Below are 18742 nucleotides of genomic sequence, written 5' to 3' on the forward strand. Positions count from 1 at the left end.
TATTTACACAATGACAAACCTATAAATGCCCTCAAACCAACCCTTGCTTATTTACACAATGAGTAACCTATCTGTGCCAACAAACCAACGCTTGCTTATTTACACAATGACTAACCTATCAGCTGTGCCGACAAACCAACCCTTGCTTATTTACACAATGACAAACCTATCAGTGCCAACAAACTAACGCTTGCTTATTGTTACCAGATCTTCTTTTCACCTGATTTAGCTAGTAGTTGGTAGAATCTCTTCTGCCCTTAAACATCTTATTACTAATTCGCTGCCACCATTAAAGATAACTTGGAAACTTATTTAGTAATAAAATAAGCAAAACCTGTTACTTCTAATACTAGTTTTTATTTACAGTCACTCTGCACAGTCACACATTTTTACAAAGTCCAGAATACAATGTATAATAAAATGTAAGATATGAATAAGTATAGTATTTTAAATGCAAACACAAACAGTCAATGATAATGAGATGTAACTTTCAACAGGATATACTGGTGCGAACTACTCAGTCTTAACCTAAATTCCACTCCCGTCTTTTTAAGAACCCCAACTATATATACTAAAGTATTATATAATTAACAGGAAATGTAAGATTAACCCGAGATGAACCTGAAGGTACCTGAAGTTTCAGGTCAGTCAAGAGACATTATTATATAGCCTCTGGTTTTCAGTTTGTTCCATACAGATGTAACAAATTACTAAACAATTGCTGGATACAGTTACAGTTATGCAATGTACCCCGAAATCTCAGGTTTTACTGTTATGATCAATTGATATAGAAGGTACCTGAAGAAATTAGTAAACAAAGATTAACCTTCAAATACAGCATCTAAAACAATACTTTAACAGTTTTAAAACTAGTCTTTTACTTGTAACTTAATTAAGACAATCATATAATAGGTAAATCTAAAATTGCAACGTTATGAACACAATGACTAACCTATCAGCTGTGCCGACAACCAAAGCCTGCTTATTTACGCAATGACAAACCTATCAGTGCCAACAACCAACCCTTGCTCATTTACACATTACAAACCTATAAGGCCACACCAAATTAATGTTTAGTTCCTCAGATTTTTGCCAAAAAAAATAGGAGCTAGCGAGTGAAAAAAATAAATAAAATTTGTCAGTTTTCATAAAAACCGAAGCGAGTGAAGATCGAAAAATATATTTTTCCTTATATTCAATATAAATAAGAAAGATTGTTCAAAATAATTGACCTTAAACCCATTTTCATGCCATCTTGAACTGAACCTCTAATGGACATTGGGAAAATGTCGGAATACATACTATTTATTCATCCGTGTTTAGTACAAACATTATATGGTTAAATCTAATTTTTTATATAACTAAAACGTACTTTAATATGATGATCATTCATAATAATAAATAACCCTGCTTTATGTAAAAAGTTTGAACGACTTATATAAATCTACCTGAATCAGTTTAACATTATATGAAACTGTATTTAGACATAACTTAGGATTGATTTTGGATTTGTAAAAAATGATCACTTACACAGGCATCATCAAACATCAGACTCCATATAACATAGACTAAATTTTGTTTTTATTATCACAGGAAATGCAATGACATGTGCTTATTAAAACAAAAAGAACAAGGGTATTTTTCAGAGTACTTTTTTTGGTTATTTAGATGTTTTTATGCACCAGTCAATTGTATATGCCCCCTCCCCCCCCCCTAGTCCGGAATAGCGGGGACTTTGACTTCCGGTCTCTCAAAGCCGGGTAAAATACCCGACCTGCAGGGACACACTGCTGGTAAAATCCCTGCAAAATGGCCCCGCAACCCCGAATACCTATGTGAGGCCCATTCCCGACTATTTTCAATATGAATGTTGTCTACAATTTATCCACGTTTAAATTAAAGTTAATAGTAAAGCACTGGATCTCATTGCCATTTGTTAAATATTTTCATGTGATACAATCAAAACCTTTTCATTTATAACTGAGAACCTATGTTTGCAATTAAAAAGCATTTCTTGACATAATTGTATGATGCATTTGGAAAGAATTTTTATTTTTATTTTTCGCTTTGCACTCGCCTCTGAATTGCCTTAAATTTAAAAAAAAAACTTTTTTCTTTTTTTTCACTCGCTCGCTCCTCTTTCCTTCTTTCACACTACGCATCGGTAACTTCCCTTTACAAAAACACGAAAACTAGCCTAGAAAAATTATACTTGATTATTTTTAGTCTTTTAATAAATTATTACCTGAAAAAATCTGCTTGGCGATCGAAATGGAGGTGGGGGCGCACAAATTTTTGTTTTTTGTATTTTACATTTTCAAAAAAATAGGAGCGGTAAATCCGCGGAACAAAATATCAATTTGGTATGGCCTAAGTGCCGAAAACCCAACCCTTGCTCATTTACACATTACAAACCTATAAATGCCGAGAAACCAACCCTTGCTCATTTACACATTACAAACCTATAAATGCCGAGAAACCAACCCTTGCTCATTTACACATTACAAACCTATAAATGCCGAGAAACCAAACCTTGCTCATTTACACATTCAGGCCGTCAACCAATTCCTATATTCCTATATTTTCCTATAGTTTTGAGAAATTTCGTATATTTTTCAAAACCTATATTTCCTATATTTCCCTATATTTTGGATTTTGTTCCTATATTTTTCTTAAAAAAGTGGTGCTGGGATATGTTTCAAATCATTCAAAGAATTGATACTGCCTTTAGATATTGTTTATTTACAGTTTAAGACTGTCTTTATCCTCCAAACCATCACCATCATTCAGAATTGCTGTTTAACACCCTTGGTTATCCATCTGGACACCTTTGATGAAGAGTATGCCTAACATCAAATCTGAAAGGTGTCCACTTTGATGACCACAGTCATGTTGCTGCAGCATAGTCTGCCTTTATGGAGAGGTTTAAAGGAGCTGTACTCCGTATGATGAAATAGCGAAAAAAAACATGTGTACAATGCATTGAAACTTATTAACTGAAGTACCACATAGTTTACAATCAATTTATTTTTCCACAGTTTTTTTTTATTTTTCCATTAAAAAGGACCCGGTCTCCGGCTAGATTTTTTTTTACATTTTGGTATTTTTTTACAATTATGATATCAAAGAGTAAAATTTTTTTTTTTAAATATTTGTCCTAAGATTCGTTACAGAAAAATGCTATTTTGGTCTCAATCTGGTGTACAGTCCCTTTAAGGAATGTGGGTTAAGTGAAACACCAATTTTATGATTATAGCCAATAAACAAGTAAGTAAATGTCCACTTAAATACCTCTTAATGTCGATTTTTCAACCCTAAAATTCCTATATTTTGCCCAGAAAAGTCCAAAACCTTCCTATATTTTTTCCTATTTTTTCATTAAAACTTGGTTGACGGCCTGCACATTACAAACCTATCAGTGCCGACAACCCAACCCTTGCTCATTAACGCAATGACAAACCTATAAATGCCGACAAACCAACCCTTGCTCATTTACGCATTACAAACCTATAAATGCCGACAAACCAACCCTTGCTTATTTACACATTTCAAACCAATAAGTGCCGACAAACCAACCCTTGCTCATTTACACATTTCAAACCAATAAGTGCCGACAAACCAACCCTTGCTCATTTACACATTACAAACCTAAAAAGGACAACAAACCAACCCTTGCTCATTTACGCATTACAAACCTAAAAGTGCCGACAAACCAACGCTTGCTTATTTATGCAATGACAAACCTATAAATGCCGTCAAACCAACCCTTGCTTATTTACGCAATGACAAACCTATCTGAGCCAACAAACCATCCCTTGCTCATTTGGACATTACAAACCTATAAATGCCAACAAACCATCTATTGCTCATTTACACATTACAAACCTATAAATGCCGACAAACCAACGCTTACTTATTTACGCGATGATAAACCTATAAATGCCGTCAAACCAACCCTTGCTCATTTGGACATTACAAATCTTTAAATGCTGACAAACCATCCATTGCTCATTTACACATTACAAACCTATAAATGCCAACAAACCATCCCATAGTCATTTACACATTACAAACCTATAAGTGCCGACAAACCAACGCTTGCTTATTTACGCAATGACAAACCTATAAATGCCGACAAACCAACGCTTGCTTATTTAAGCAATGGCAAACCTTTGAATGCTGACAAACAAACCCTTGCTCATTTACGCATTACAAACCTATAAGTGCCGACAAACCAACGCTTGCTAATTTACATAATGACAAACCTATCTGTGCCAACAAACCATTCCTTGCTCATGTACACATTACAAACTTATAAATGCCGACAAACCATCCATTGCTCATTTACACATTACAAACCTATAAGTGCCGACAAACCAACGCTTGCTTATTTACACAATGACAAACCTATAAATGCTGACAAACCAACCCTTGCTCATTTTGGCATTACAAACCTATAAGTGCCGACAAACCAATGCTTGCTTATTTACGCAATGACAAACCTATCTGTGCTAACAAACCATTCCTTGCTCATTTACACATTACAAACCTATAAATGCCGACAAACCATCCCTTGTTCATTTATGCATTACAAACCTATAACTACGAGGGGGAGTCAATAAGTTCGTGAACGAGCGTTTTAATAAAAAACAAATGCGCGTTTGCGTGTAATGAAATTTAATATACACAATAACAAATATATTTTCAAAACATGTACAAAAAATAAATGTGAATACAATAACAATTACTAATATAAATAAAAAATACAAAATACCCATCTGCAATACCGCGGCGCACTTCGGAACAATGTCATGAGGTTGACGTTATGGGCGTTACTGTTTCTCAAAATACTCTCCACTCTCTTGGACACATTTCTGATGGCGGACGACCCATTTCTGGTACACCTCTGTAAACCATGTCTCGGACAGGGACGCGAACGATGACTGGACTGCGCTGCGGAGCTCTGCCAGACATTCGAAACGTCTCCCGCGAAGATCGGCCTTCAGTCTTGGAAAAATCGCGAAGTCCATAGGGGCGAGGTCAGGTGAGTACGGCGAATGATTGAGACGCTCAAATCCTAAAAAGTCAATCGTCATCAGTGTTTCCTGTGCACGGTGGGCCGGGGCGTTATCTTTGTGAAAGATGAGATTCCCGATCTCAACATCCGGGCGCTTCTTCTGGATGGCATGAACGAGATCACGGCGCAGAACCTGTGAACAAATTAAAATAAAATTAGGGAATTAATCATAAAAGAAACAAACATGAAACACTTTATTATTTTTGTAAATAAGCATTTATTTAAAATATAATATTTAAATCCAACTAATAAAACAATATTTTTAGACTTTTAATACTGTTTACCTTCTGATAATAACCCGCGTTGACGGTCTTGTCAGTGGGGATGGCATGTGACAGGAGTATGCCCCGGTGATCCATGAAGACGAGGAACATCACTTTTTTCGCTGACTTGATGACCTTTGCTTTCTTTGGTGGCGGTGAAGAGGGTCGTTTCCATACCATTGACTCAGCTTTTGTTTCAGGGTCATAGAAGTGTAGCCATGTTTCATCGCACGTGACGATTTTATTTAAGAAATGGTCGCCTTCTCTGGCGTGACGTGCCAGAAAGCACTGTGACGTTTCCACGCGCATGTTTATTTCATTTTCCGACCAAAGTCGCGGCACCCATCGTGCTGAGACTTTCCTCATTCCCAGATCGTTTGTAATTATTTTATGCATTGTGCCGTGCGATAAATCAAACATATCTGCAAGTTCGTTGATGCTTCTTCGTCTGTCGGTAGAAAGCTCGGATGCAACAGCTAGCTTCAATGAGTCACTGGTTACCGGTCTTCCTGCTCGTTTGTCATCGTTGATGTCCTCTCTCCCATTTGAAAATCTTCCGTGCCACTTGTAAACTAAACTTCGCTTACATGATTGTCCGGTGTTTCCCTGGTTCGTTCATGAACTTGAGCGTGTCGGTGGGCGTCATTCCGACTCTAACGCAATGCTTAATGACAGCCCTCTTTTCAACGTTATCCATTGACGTCATTTACTTGAAGATAATCCTAGTGTGGGTATTTTAAAAGGTCAGCGCACCGTTGTTGTTTATGGTATGACGTCAAAACTTTGTATATACATGATCGACACGTCAAAGTGACGTCAGTAAAAGTCTCGCCTGAATCACACGCTCTTTTCCCACAAAAATGACGTACTTTATATAACATTGTTATGTTAGATACAGCGCCATTTCAAAGTGCGCCGCGTTGTTGACAAGTGTATAATAATAAATCAATATAAACTATTTAAAATATGAAATAAGTTAGTAATTAATTTCCATATTTATTAAATCACATGTGAAATATGATGTTAAAAACAATTCAAGAAAAAAAAAATGTACAATAAGCGACAAAAAGGGGTCGTTCACGAACTTATTGACTCCCCCTCGTATAAATGCCGACAAACCATCCCTTGCTCATTTACGCATTACAAACCTATCAGTGCCGACAAACCAACCCTTGCTTATTTACACATTATAAACCTATAACTATAAATGCCGACAAACCAACCCTTGCTCATTTACACATTACAAACCTATAAATGCCGACAAACCAACCATTGCTCATTCACACATTACAAACCTATAAATGCTGACAAACCAACCCTTGCTCATTAAGTATTACAAACCTATCAGTGCCGACAAATCAACCCTTGCTCATTAACGCATTACAAACCTATAAGTGCCGACAAACCAAGCTTGCTTATTTACGCAATGACAAACCTATCTGTGCCAACAAACCAACCCTTGCTCATTTACACATTACAAACCTATAACTATAAATGCTGACAAACCATCCCTTGTTCATTTACGCAATGACAAACCTATAAATGCCGACAAACCAACCCTTGCTCATTTACACATTACAAACCTATAAGTGCCGACAAACCAACGCTTGCTTATTTACGCAATGACAAACCTATCTGTGCCAACAAACCATCCCTTGCTCATTTACACATTACAAACCTATAAATGCCGACAAACCATCCCTTGCTTATTTACGCAATGACAAACCTATAAATGCTGAGAAACCAACCCTTGCTCATTTACACATTACAAACCTATAAGTGCCGACAAACCAACGCTTGCTTATTTACGCAATGACAAACCTATCTGTGCCAACAAACCATCCCTTGCTCATTTACACATTACAAACCTATAACTATAAATGCTGACAAACCATCCCTTGTTCATTTACGCAATGACAAACCTATAAATGCCGACAAACCAACCCTTGCTCATTTACACATTACAAACCTATAAGTGCCGACAAACCAACGCTTGCTTATTTACGCAATGACAAACCTATCTGTGCCAACAAACTATCCCTTGCTCATTTACACATTACAAACCTAGAACTATAAATGCCGACAAACCATCCCTTGCTCATATACGCATTACATACCAGTGCCGACAAACCAAGCTTGCTTATTTACGCAATGACAAACCTATAACCATAAATGCTGACAAACCAACCCTTGCTCATTTACACATTACAAACCTATAAGTGCCGACAAACCAACGCTTGCTTATTTACGCAATGACAAACCTATCTGTGCCAACAAACCATCCCTTGCTCATTTACACATTACAAACCTATAACTATAAATGCTGACAAACCATCCCTTGTTCATTTACGCAATGACAAACCTATAAATGCCGACAAACCAACCCTTGCTCATTTACACATTACAAACCTATAAGTGCCGACAAACCAACGCTTGCTTATTTACGCAATGACAAACCTATCTGTGCCAACAAACTATCCCTTGCTCATTTACACATTACAAACCTAGAACTATAAATGCCGACAAACCATCCCTTGCTCATATACGCATTACATACCAGTGCCGACAAACCAACCCTTGCTTATTTACACATTACAAACCTATAACTATAAATGCTGACAAACCAACCCTTGCTCATTTACACATTACAAACCTATCAGTGTCGACAAAGCAACCATTGCTCATTAACACATTACAAACCTATGAATGTTGACAAACCAACCCTTGCTCATTAAGCATTACAAACCTATCAGTGCCGACAAATTAACCCTTGCTCATTAACGCATTACAAACCTATAAGTGCTGACAAACCAAGCTTGCTTATTTACGCAATGACAAACCTATAAATGCTGAGAAACCAACCCTTGCTCATTTACACATTACAAACCTATAAGTGCCGACAAACCAACGCTTGCTTATTTACGCAATGACAAACCTATCTGTGCCAACAAACCATCCCTTGCTCATTTACACATTACAAACCTAAAAATGCCAACAAACCATCCATTGCTCATTTAGCATTACAAACCTAAAAATGCCGACAAACCATCCATTGCTCATTTAGCATTACAAACCTAAAAATGCCAACAAACCATTCCTTGCTCATGTACACATTACAAACCTATAACTATAAATCCCGACAAACCAACCCTTTCTCATTTACACATAACAAACCTATAAGTGCCGACAAACCAACGCTTGCTTATTTATGCAATGACAAACCTATAAATGCTGATAAACCAACCCTTGCTCATTTACGCATTACAAACCTATAAATGCCGACAAACCATCCCTTGTTCATTTATGCATTACAAACCTATAACTACGAGGGGGAGTCAATAAGTTCGTGAACGAGCGTTTTAATAAAAAACAAATGCGCGTTTGCGTGTAATGAAATTTAATATACACAATAACAAATATATTTTCAAAACATGTACAAAAAATAAATGTGAATACAATAACAATTACTAATATAAATAAAAAATACAAAATACCCATCTGCAATACCGCGGCGCACTTCGGAACAATGTCATGAGGTTGACGTTATGGGCGTTACTGTTTCTCAAAATACTCTCCACTCTCTTGGACACATTTCTGATGGCGGACGACCCATTTCTGGTACACCTCTGTAAACCATGTCTCGGACAGGGACGCGAACGATGACTGGACTGCGCTGCGGAGCTCTGCCAGACATTCGAAACGTCTCCCGCGAAGATCGGCCTTCAGTCTTGGAAAAATCGCGAAGTCCATAGGGGCGAGGTCAGGTGAGTACGGCGAATGATTGAGACGCTCAAATCCTAAAAAGTCAATCGTCATCAGTGTTTCCTGTGCACGGTGGGCCGGGGCGTTATCTTTGTGAAAGATGAGATTCCCGATCTCAACATCCGGGCGCTTCTTCTGGATGGCATGAACGAGATCACGGCGCAGAACCTGTGAACAAATTAAAATAAAATTAGGGAATTAATCATAAAAGAAACAAACATGAAACACTTTATTATTTTTGTAAATAAGCATTTATTTAAAATATAATATTTAAATCCAACTAATAAAACAATATTTTTAGACTTTTAATACTGTTTACCTTCTGATAATAACCCGCGTTGACGGTCTTGTCAGTGGGGATGGCATGTGACAGGAGTATGCCCCGGTGATCCATGAAGACGAGGAACATCACTTTTTTCGCTGACTTGATGACCTTTGCTTTCTTTGGTGGCGGTGAAGAGGGTCGTTTCCATACCATTGACTCAGCTTTTGTTTCAGGGTCATAGAAGTGTAGCCATGTTTCATCGCACGTGACGATTTTATTTAAGAAATGGTCGCCTTCTCTGGCGTGACGTGCCAGAAAGCACTGTGACGTTTCCACGCGCATGTTTATTTCATTTTCCGACCAAAGTCGCGGCACCCATCGTGCTGAGACTTTCCTCATTCCCAGATCGTTTGTAATTATTTTATGCATTGTGCCGTGCGATAAATCAAACATATCTGCAAGTTCGTTGATGCTTCTTCGTCTGTCGGTAGAAAGCTCGGATGCAACAGCTAGCTTCAATGAGTCACTGGTTACCGGTCTTCCTGCTCGTTTGTCATCGTTGATGTCCTCGCTCCCATTTGAAAATCTTCCGTGCCACTTGTAAACTAAACTTCGCTTACATGATTGTCCGGTGTTTCCCTGGTTCGTTCATGAACTTGAGCGTGTCGGTGGGCGTCATTCCGACTCTAACGCAATGCTTAATGACAGCCCTCTTTTCAACGTTATCCATTGACGTCATTTACTTGAAGATAATCCTAGTGTGGGTATTTTAAAAGGTCAGCGCACCGTTGTTGTTTATGGTATGACGTCAAAACTTTGTATATACATGATCGACACGTCAAAGTGACGTCAGTAAAAGTCTCGCCTGAATCACACGCTCTTTTCCCACAAAAATGACGTACTTTATATAACATTGTTATGTTAGATACAGCGCCATTTCAAAGTGCGCCGCGTTGTTGACAAGTGTATAATAATAAATCAATATAAACTATTTAAAATATGAAATAAGTTAGTAATTAATTTCCATATTTATTAAATCACATGTGAAATATGATGTTAAAAACAATTCAAGAAAAAAAAAATGTACAATAAGCGACAAAAAGGGGTCGTTCACGAACTTATTGACTCCCCCTCGTATAAATGCCGACAAACCATCCCTTGCTCATTTACGCATTACAAACCTATCAGTGCCGACAAACCAACCCTTGCTTATTTACACATTATAAACCTATAACTATAAATGCCGACAAACCAACCCTTGCTCATTTACACATTACAAACCTATCAATGCCGACAAACCAACCATTGCTCATTCACACATTACAAACCTATAAATGCTGACAAACCAACCCTTGCTCATTAAGTATTACAAACCTATCAGTGCCGACAAATCAACCCTTGCTCATTAACGCATTACAAACCTATAAGTGCCGACAAACCAAGCTTGCTTATTTACGCAATGACAAACCTATAAATGCTGAGAAACCAACCCTTGCTCATTTACACATTACAAACCTATAAGTGCCGACAAACCAACGCTTGCTTATTTACGCAATGACAAACCTATCTGTGCCAACAAACCATCCCTTGCTCATTTACACATTACAAACCTATAACTATAAATGCTGACAAACCATCCCTTGTTCATTTACGCAATGACAAACCTATAAATGCCGACAAACCAACCCTTGCTCATTTACACATTACAAACCTATAAGTGCCGACAAACCAACGCTTGCTTATTTACGCAATGACAAACCTATCTGTGCCAACAAACTATCCCTTGCTCATTTACACATTACAAACCTAGAACTATAAATGCCGACAAACCATCCCTTGCTCATATACGCATTACATACCAGTGCCGACAAACCAAGCTTGCTTATTTACGCAATGACAAACCTATAACCATAAATGCTGACAAACCAACCCTTGCTCATTTACACATTACAAACCTATAAGTGCCGACAAACCAACGCTTGCTTATTTACGCAATGACAAACCTATCTGTGCCAACAAACCATCCCTTGCTCATTTACACATTACAAACCTATAACTATAAATGCTGACAAACCATCCCTTGTTCATTTACGCAATGACAAACCTATAAATGCCGACAAACCAACCCTTGCTCATTTACACATTACAAACCTATAAGTGCCGACAAACCAACGCTTGCTTATTTACGCAATGACAAACCTATCTGTGCCAACAAACTATCCCTTGCTCATTTACACATTACAAACCTAGAACTATAAATGCCGACAAACCATCCCTTGCTCATATACGCATTACATACCAGTGCCGACAAACCAACCCTTGCTTATTTACACATTACAAACCTATAACTATAAATGCTGACAAACCAACCCTTGCTCATTTACACATTACAAACCTATCAGTGTCGACAAAGCAACCATTGCTCATTAACACATTACAAACCTATGAATGTTGACAAACCAACCCTTGCTCATTAAGCATTACAAACCTATCAGTGCCGACAAATTAACCCTTGCTCATTAACGCATTACAAACCTATAAGTGCTGACAAACCAAGCTTGCTTATTTACGCAATGACAAACCTATAAATGCTGACAAACCAACCCTTGCTCATTTACACATTACAAACCTATAAGTGCCGACAAACCAACGCTTGCTTATTTACGCAATGACAAACCTATCTGTGCCAACAAACCATCCCTTGCTCATTTACACATTACAAACCTAAAAATGCCAACAAACCATCCATTGCTCATTTAGCATTACAAACCTAAAAATGCCGACAAACCATCCATTGCTCATTTAGCATTACAAACCTAAAAATGCCAACAAACCATTCCTTGCTCATGTACACATTACAAACCTATAACTATAAATCCCGACAAACCAACCCTTTCTCATTTACACATAACAAACCTATAAGTGCCGACAAACCAACGCTTGCTTATTTATGCAATGACAAACCTATAAATGCTGATAAACCAACCCTTGCTCATTTACGCATTACAAACCTATAAATGCCGACAAACCATCCCTTGTTCATTTATGCATTACAAACCTATAACTACGAGGGGGAGTCAATAAGTTCGTGAACGAGCGTTTTAATAAAAAACAAATGCGCGTTTGCGTGTAATGAAATTTAATATACACAATAACAAATATATTTTCAAAACATGTACAAAAAATAAATGTGAATACAATAACAATTACTAATATAAATAAAAAATACAAAATACCCATCTGCAATACCGCGGCGCACTTCGGAACAATGTCATGAGGTTGACGTTATGGGCGTTACTGTTTCTCAAAATACTCTCCACTCTCTTGGACACATTTCTGATGGCGGACGACCCATTTCTGGTACACCTCTGTAAACCATGTCTCGGACAGGGACGCGAACGATGACTGGACTGCGCTGCGGAGCTCTGCCAGACATTCGAAACGTCTCCCGCGAAGATCGGCCTTCAGTCTTGGAAAAATCGCGAAGTCCATAGGGGCGAGGTCAGGTGAGTACGGCGAATGATTGAGACGCTCAAATCCTAAAAAGTCAATCGTCATCAGTGTTTCCTGTGCACGGTGGGCCGGGGCGTTATCTTTGTGAAAGATGAGATTCCCGATCTCAACATCCGGGCGCTTCTTCTGGATGGCATGAACGAGATCACGGCGCAGAACCTGTGAACAAATTAAAATAAAATTAGGGAATTAATCATAAAAGAAACAAACATGAAACACTTTATTATTTTTGTAAATAAGCATTTATTTAAAATATAATATTTAAATCCAACTAATAAAACAATATTTTTAGACTTTTAATACTGTTTACCTTCTGATAATAACCCGCGTTGACGGTCTTGTCAGTGGGGATGGCATGTGACAGGAGTATGCCCCGGTGATCCATGAAGACGAGGAACATCACTTTTTTCGCTGACTTGATGACCTTTGCTTTCTTTGGTGGCGGTGAAGAGGGTCGTTTCCATACCATTGACTCAGCTTTTGTTTCAGGGTCATAGAAGTGTAGCCATGTTTCATCGCACGTGACGATTTTATTTAAGAAATGGTCGCCTTCTCTGGCGTGACGTGCCAGAAAGCACTGTGACGTTTCCACGCGCATGTTTATTTCATTTTCCGACCAAAGTCGCGGCACCCATCGTGCTGAGACTTTCCTCATTCCCAGATCGTTTGTAATTATTTTATGCATTGTGCCGTGCGATAAATCAAACATATCTGCAAGTTCGTTGATGCTTCTTCGTCTGTCGGTAGAAAGCTCGGATGCAACAGCTAGCTTCAATGAGTCACTGGTTACCGGTCTTCCTGCTCGTTTGTCATCGTTGATGTCCTCTCTCCCATTTGAAAATCTTCCGTGCCACTTGTAAACTAAACTTCGCTTACATGATTGTCCGGTGTTTCCCTGGTTCGTTCATGAACTTGAGCGTGTCGGTGGGCGTCATTCCGACTCTAACGCAATGCTTAATGACAGCCCTCTTTTCAACGTTATCCATTGACGTCATTTACTTGAAGATAATCCTAGTGTGGGTATTTTAAAAGGTCAGCGCACCGTTGTTGTTTATGGTATGACGTCAAAACTTTGTATATACATGATCGACACGTCAAAGTGACGTCAGTAAAAGTCTCGCCTGAATCACACGCTCTTTTCCCACAAAAATGACGTACTTTATATAACATTGTTATGTTAGATACAGCGCCATTTCAAAGTGCGCCGCGTTGTTGACAAGTGTATAATAATAAATCAATATAAACTATTTAAAATATGAAATAAGTTAGTAATTAATTTCCATATTTATTAAATCACATGTGAAATATGATGTTAAAAACAATTCAAGAAAAAAAAAATGTACAATAAGCGACAAAAAGGGGTCGTTCACGAACTTATTGACTCCCCCTCGTATAAATGCCGACAAACCATCCCTTGCTCATTTACGCATTACAAACCTATCAGTGCCGACAAACCAACCCTTGCTTATTTACACATTATAAACCTATAACTATAAATGCCGACAAACCAACCCTTGCTCATTTACACATTACAAACCTATCAATGCCGACAAACCAACCATTGCTCATTCACACATTACAAACCTATAAATGCTGACAAACCAACCCTTGCTCATTAAGTATTACAAACCTATCAGTGCCGACAAATCAACCCTTGCTCATTAACGCATTACAAACCTATAAGTGCCGACAAACCAAGCTTGCTTATTTACGCAATGACAAACCTATAAATGCTGAGAAACCAACCCTTGCTCATTTACACATTACAAACCTATAAGTGCCGACAAACCAACGCTTGCTTATTTACGCAATGACAAACCTATCTGTGCCAACAAACCATCCCTTGCTCATTTACACATTACAAACCTATAACTATAAATGCTGACAAACCATCCCTTGTTCATTTACGCAATGACAAACCTATAAATGCCGACAAACCAACCCTTGCTCATTTACACATTACAAACCTATAAGTGCCGACAAACCAACGCTTGCTTATTTACGCAATGACAAACCTATCTGTGCCAACAAACTATCCCTTGCTCATTTACACATTACAAACCTAGAACTATAAATGCCGACAAACCATCCCTTGCTCATATACGCATTACATACCAGTGCCGACAAACCAAGCTTGCTTATTTACGCAATGACAAACCTATAACCATAAATGCTGACAAACCAACCCTTGCTCATTTACACATTACAAACCTATAAGTGCCGACAAACCAACGCTTGCTTATTTACGCAATGACAAACCTATCTGTGCCAACAAACCATCCCTTGCTCATTTACACATTACAAACCTATAACTATAAATGCTGACAAACCATCCCTTGTTCATTTACGCAATGACAAACCTATAAATGCCGACAAACCAACCCTTGCTCATTTACACATTACAAACCTATAAGTGCCGACAAACCAACGCTTGCTTATTTACGCAATGACAAACCTATCTGTGCCAACAAACTATCCCTTGCTCATTTACACATTACAAACCTAGAACTATAAATGCCGACAAACCATCCCTTGCTCATATACGCATTACATACCAGTGCCGACAAACCAACCCTTGCTTATTTACACATTACAAACCTATAACTATAAATGCTGACAAACCAACCCTTGCTCATTTACACATTACAAACCTATCAGTGTCGACAAAGCAACCATTGCTCATTAACACATTACAAACCTATGAATGTTGACAAACCAACCCTTGCTCATTAAGCATTACAAACCTATCAGTGCCGACAAATTAACCCTTGCTCATTAACGCATTACAAACCTATAAGTGCTGACAAACCAAGCTTGCTTATTTACGCAATGACAAACCTATAAATGCTGACAAACCAACCCTTGCTCATTTACACATTACAAACCTATAAGTGCCGACAAACCAACGCTTGCTTATTTACGCAATGACAAACCTATCTGTGCCAACAAACCATCCCTTGCTCATTTACACATTACAAACCTAAAAATGCCAACAAACCATCCATTGCTCATTTAGCATTACAAACCTAAAAATGCCGACAAACCATCCATTGCTCATTTAGCATTACAAACCTAAAAATGCCAACAAACCATTCCTTGCTCATGTACACATTACAAACCTATAACTATAAATCCCGACAAACCAACCCTTTCTCATTTACACATAACAAACCTATAAGTGCCGACAAACCAACGCTTGCTTATTTATGCAATGACAAACCTATAAATGCTGATAAACCAACCCTTGCTCATTTACGCATTACAAACCTATAAATGCCGACAAACCATCCCTTGTTCATTTATGCATTACAAACCTATAACTACGAGGGGGAGTCAATAAGTTCGTGAACGAGCGTTTTAATAAAAAACAAATGCGCGTTTGCGTGTAATGAAATTTAATATACACAATAACAAATATATTTTCAAAACATGTACAAAAAATAAATGTGAATACAATAACAATTACTAATATAAATAAAAAATACAAAATACCCATCTGCAATACCGCGGCGCACTTCGGAACAATGTCATGACGTTGACGTTATGGGCGTTACTGTTTCTCAAAATACTCTCCACTCTCTTGGACACATTTCTGATGGCGGACGACCCATTTCTGGTACACCTCTGTAAACCATGTCTCGGACAGGGACGCGAACGATGACTGGACTGCGCTGCGGAGCTCTGCCAGACATTCGAAACGTCTCCCGCGAAGATCGGCCTTCAGTCTTGGAAAAATCGCGAAGTCCATAGGGGCGAGGTCAGGTGAGTACGGCGAATGATTGAGACGCTCAAATCCTAAAAAGTCAATCGTCATCAGTGTTTCCTGTGCACGGTGGGCCGGGGCGTTATCTTTGTGAAAGATGAGATTCCCGATCTCAACATCCGGGCGCTTCTTCTGGATGGCATGAACGAGATCACGGCGCAGAACCTGTGAACAAATTAAAATAAAATTAGGGAATTAATCATAAAAGAAACAAACATGAAACACTTTATTATTTTTGTAAAGTAAGCATTTATTTAAAATATAATATTTAAATCCAACTAATAAAACAATATTTTTAGACTTTTAATACTGTTTACCTTCTGATAATAACCCGCGTTGACGGTCTTGTCAGTGGGGATGGCATGTGACAGGAGTATGCCCCGGTGATCCATGAAGACGAGGAACATCACTTTTTTCGCTGACTTGATGACCTTTGCTTTCTTTGGTGGCGGTGAAGAGGGTCGTTTCCATACCATTGACTCAGCTTTTGTTTCAGGGTCATAGAAGTGTAGCCATGTTTCATCGCACGTGACGATTTTATTTAAGAAATGGTCGCCTTCTCTGGCGTGACGTGCCAGAAAGCACTGTGACGTTTCCACGCGCATGTTTATTTCATTTTCCGACCAAAGTCGCGGCACCCATCGTGCTGAGACTTTCCTCATTCCCAGATCGTTTGTAATTATTTTATGCATTGTGCCGTGCGATAAATCAAACATATCTGCAAGTTCGTTGATGCTTCTTCGTCTGTCGGTAGAAAGCTCGGATGCAACAGCTAGCTTCAATGAGTCACTGGTTACCGGTCTTCCTGCTCGTTTGTCATCGTTGATGTCCTCTCTCCCATTTGAAAATCTTCCGTGCCACTTGTAAACTAAACTTCGCTTACATGATTGTCCGGTGTTTCCCTGGTTCGTTCATGAACTTGAGCGTGTCGGTGGGCGTCATTCCGACTCTAACGCAATGCTTAATGACAGCCCTCTTTTCAACGTTATCCATTGACGTCATTTACTTGAAGATAATCCTAGTGTGGGTATTTTAAAAGGTCAGCGCACCGTTGTTGTTTATGGTATGACGTCAAAACTTTGTATATACATGATCGACACGTCAAAGTGACGTCAGTAAAAGTCTCGCCTGAATCACACGCTCTTTTCCCACAAAAATGACGTACTTTATATAACATTGTTATGTTAGATACAGCGCCATTTCAAAGTGCGCCGCGTTGTTGACAAGTGTATAATAATAAATCAATATAAACTATTTAAAATATGAAATAAGTTAGTAATTAATTTCCATATTTATTAAATCACATGTGAAATATGATGTTAAAAACAATTCAAGAAAAAAAAAATGTACAATAAGCGACAAAAAGGGGTCGTTCACGAACTTATTGACTCCCCCTCGTATAAATGCCGACAAACCATCCCTTGCTCATTTACGCATTACAAACCTATCAGTGCCGACAAACCAACCCTTGCTTATTTACACATTATAAACCTATAACTATAAATGCCGACAAACCAACCCTTGCTCATTTACACATTACAAACCTATCAATGCCGACAAACCAACCATTGCTCATTCACACATTACAAACCTATAAATGCTGACAAACCAACCCTTGCTCATTAAGTATTACAAACCTATCAGTGCCGACAAATCAACCCTTGCTCATTAACGCATTACAAACCTATAAGTGCCGACAAACCAAGCTTGCTTATTTACGCAATGACAAACCTATAAATGCTGACAAACCAACCCTTGCTCATTTACACATTATAAACCTATAAGTGCCGACAAACCAACGCTTGCTTATTTACGCAATGACAAACCTATCTGTGCCAACAAACCATCCCTTGCTCATTTACACATTACAAACCTATAACTATAAATGCTGACAAACCATCCCTTGTTCATTTACGCAATGACAAACCTATAAATGCCGACAAACCAACCCTTGCTCATTTACACATTACAAACCTATAAGTGCCGACAAACCAACGCTTGCTTATTTACGCAATGACAAACCTATCTGTGCCAACAAACTATCCCTTGCTCATTTACACATTACAAACCTAGAACTATAAATGCCGACAAACCATCCC

At 38.4% G+C, this 18742-nt stretch overlaps 1 protein-coding gene across 2 annotated transcripts in view; it reads left to right on the plus strand.

The window, feature by feature from the left end:
* LOC128237522 (cytochrome b-245 heavy chain-like) overlaps positions 1–18742 on the plus strand; it is a 161678-nt gene that overhangs the window by 115384 nt on the left and 27552 nt on the right. The window lies entirely within an intron of this gene.

The sequence above is a fragment of the Mya arenaria genome, chromosome 6, assembly GCF_026914265.1.
Source record: "Mya arenaria isolate MELC-2E11 chromosome 6, ASM2691426v1".
Taxonomy (NCBI): Eukaryota; Metazoa; Mollusca; class Bivalvia; order Myida; family Myidae; genus Mya; species Mya arenaria.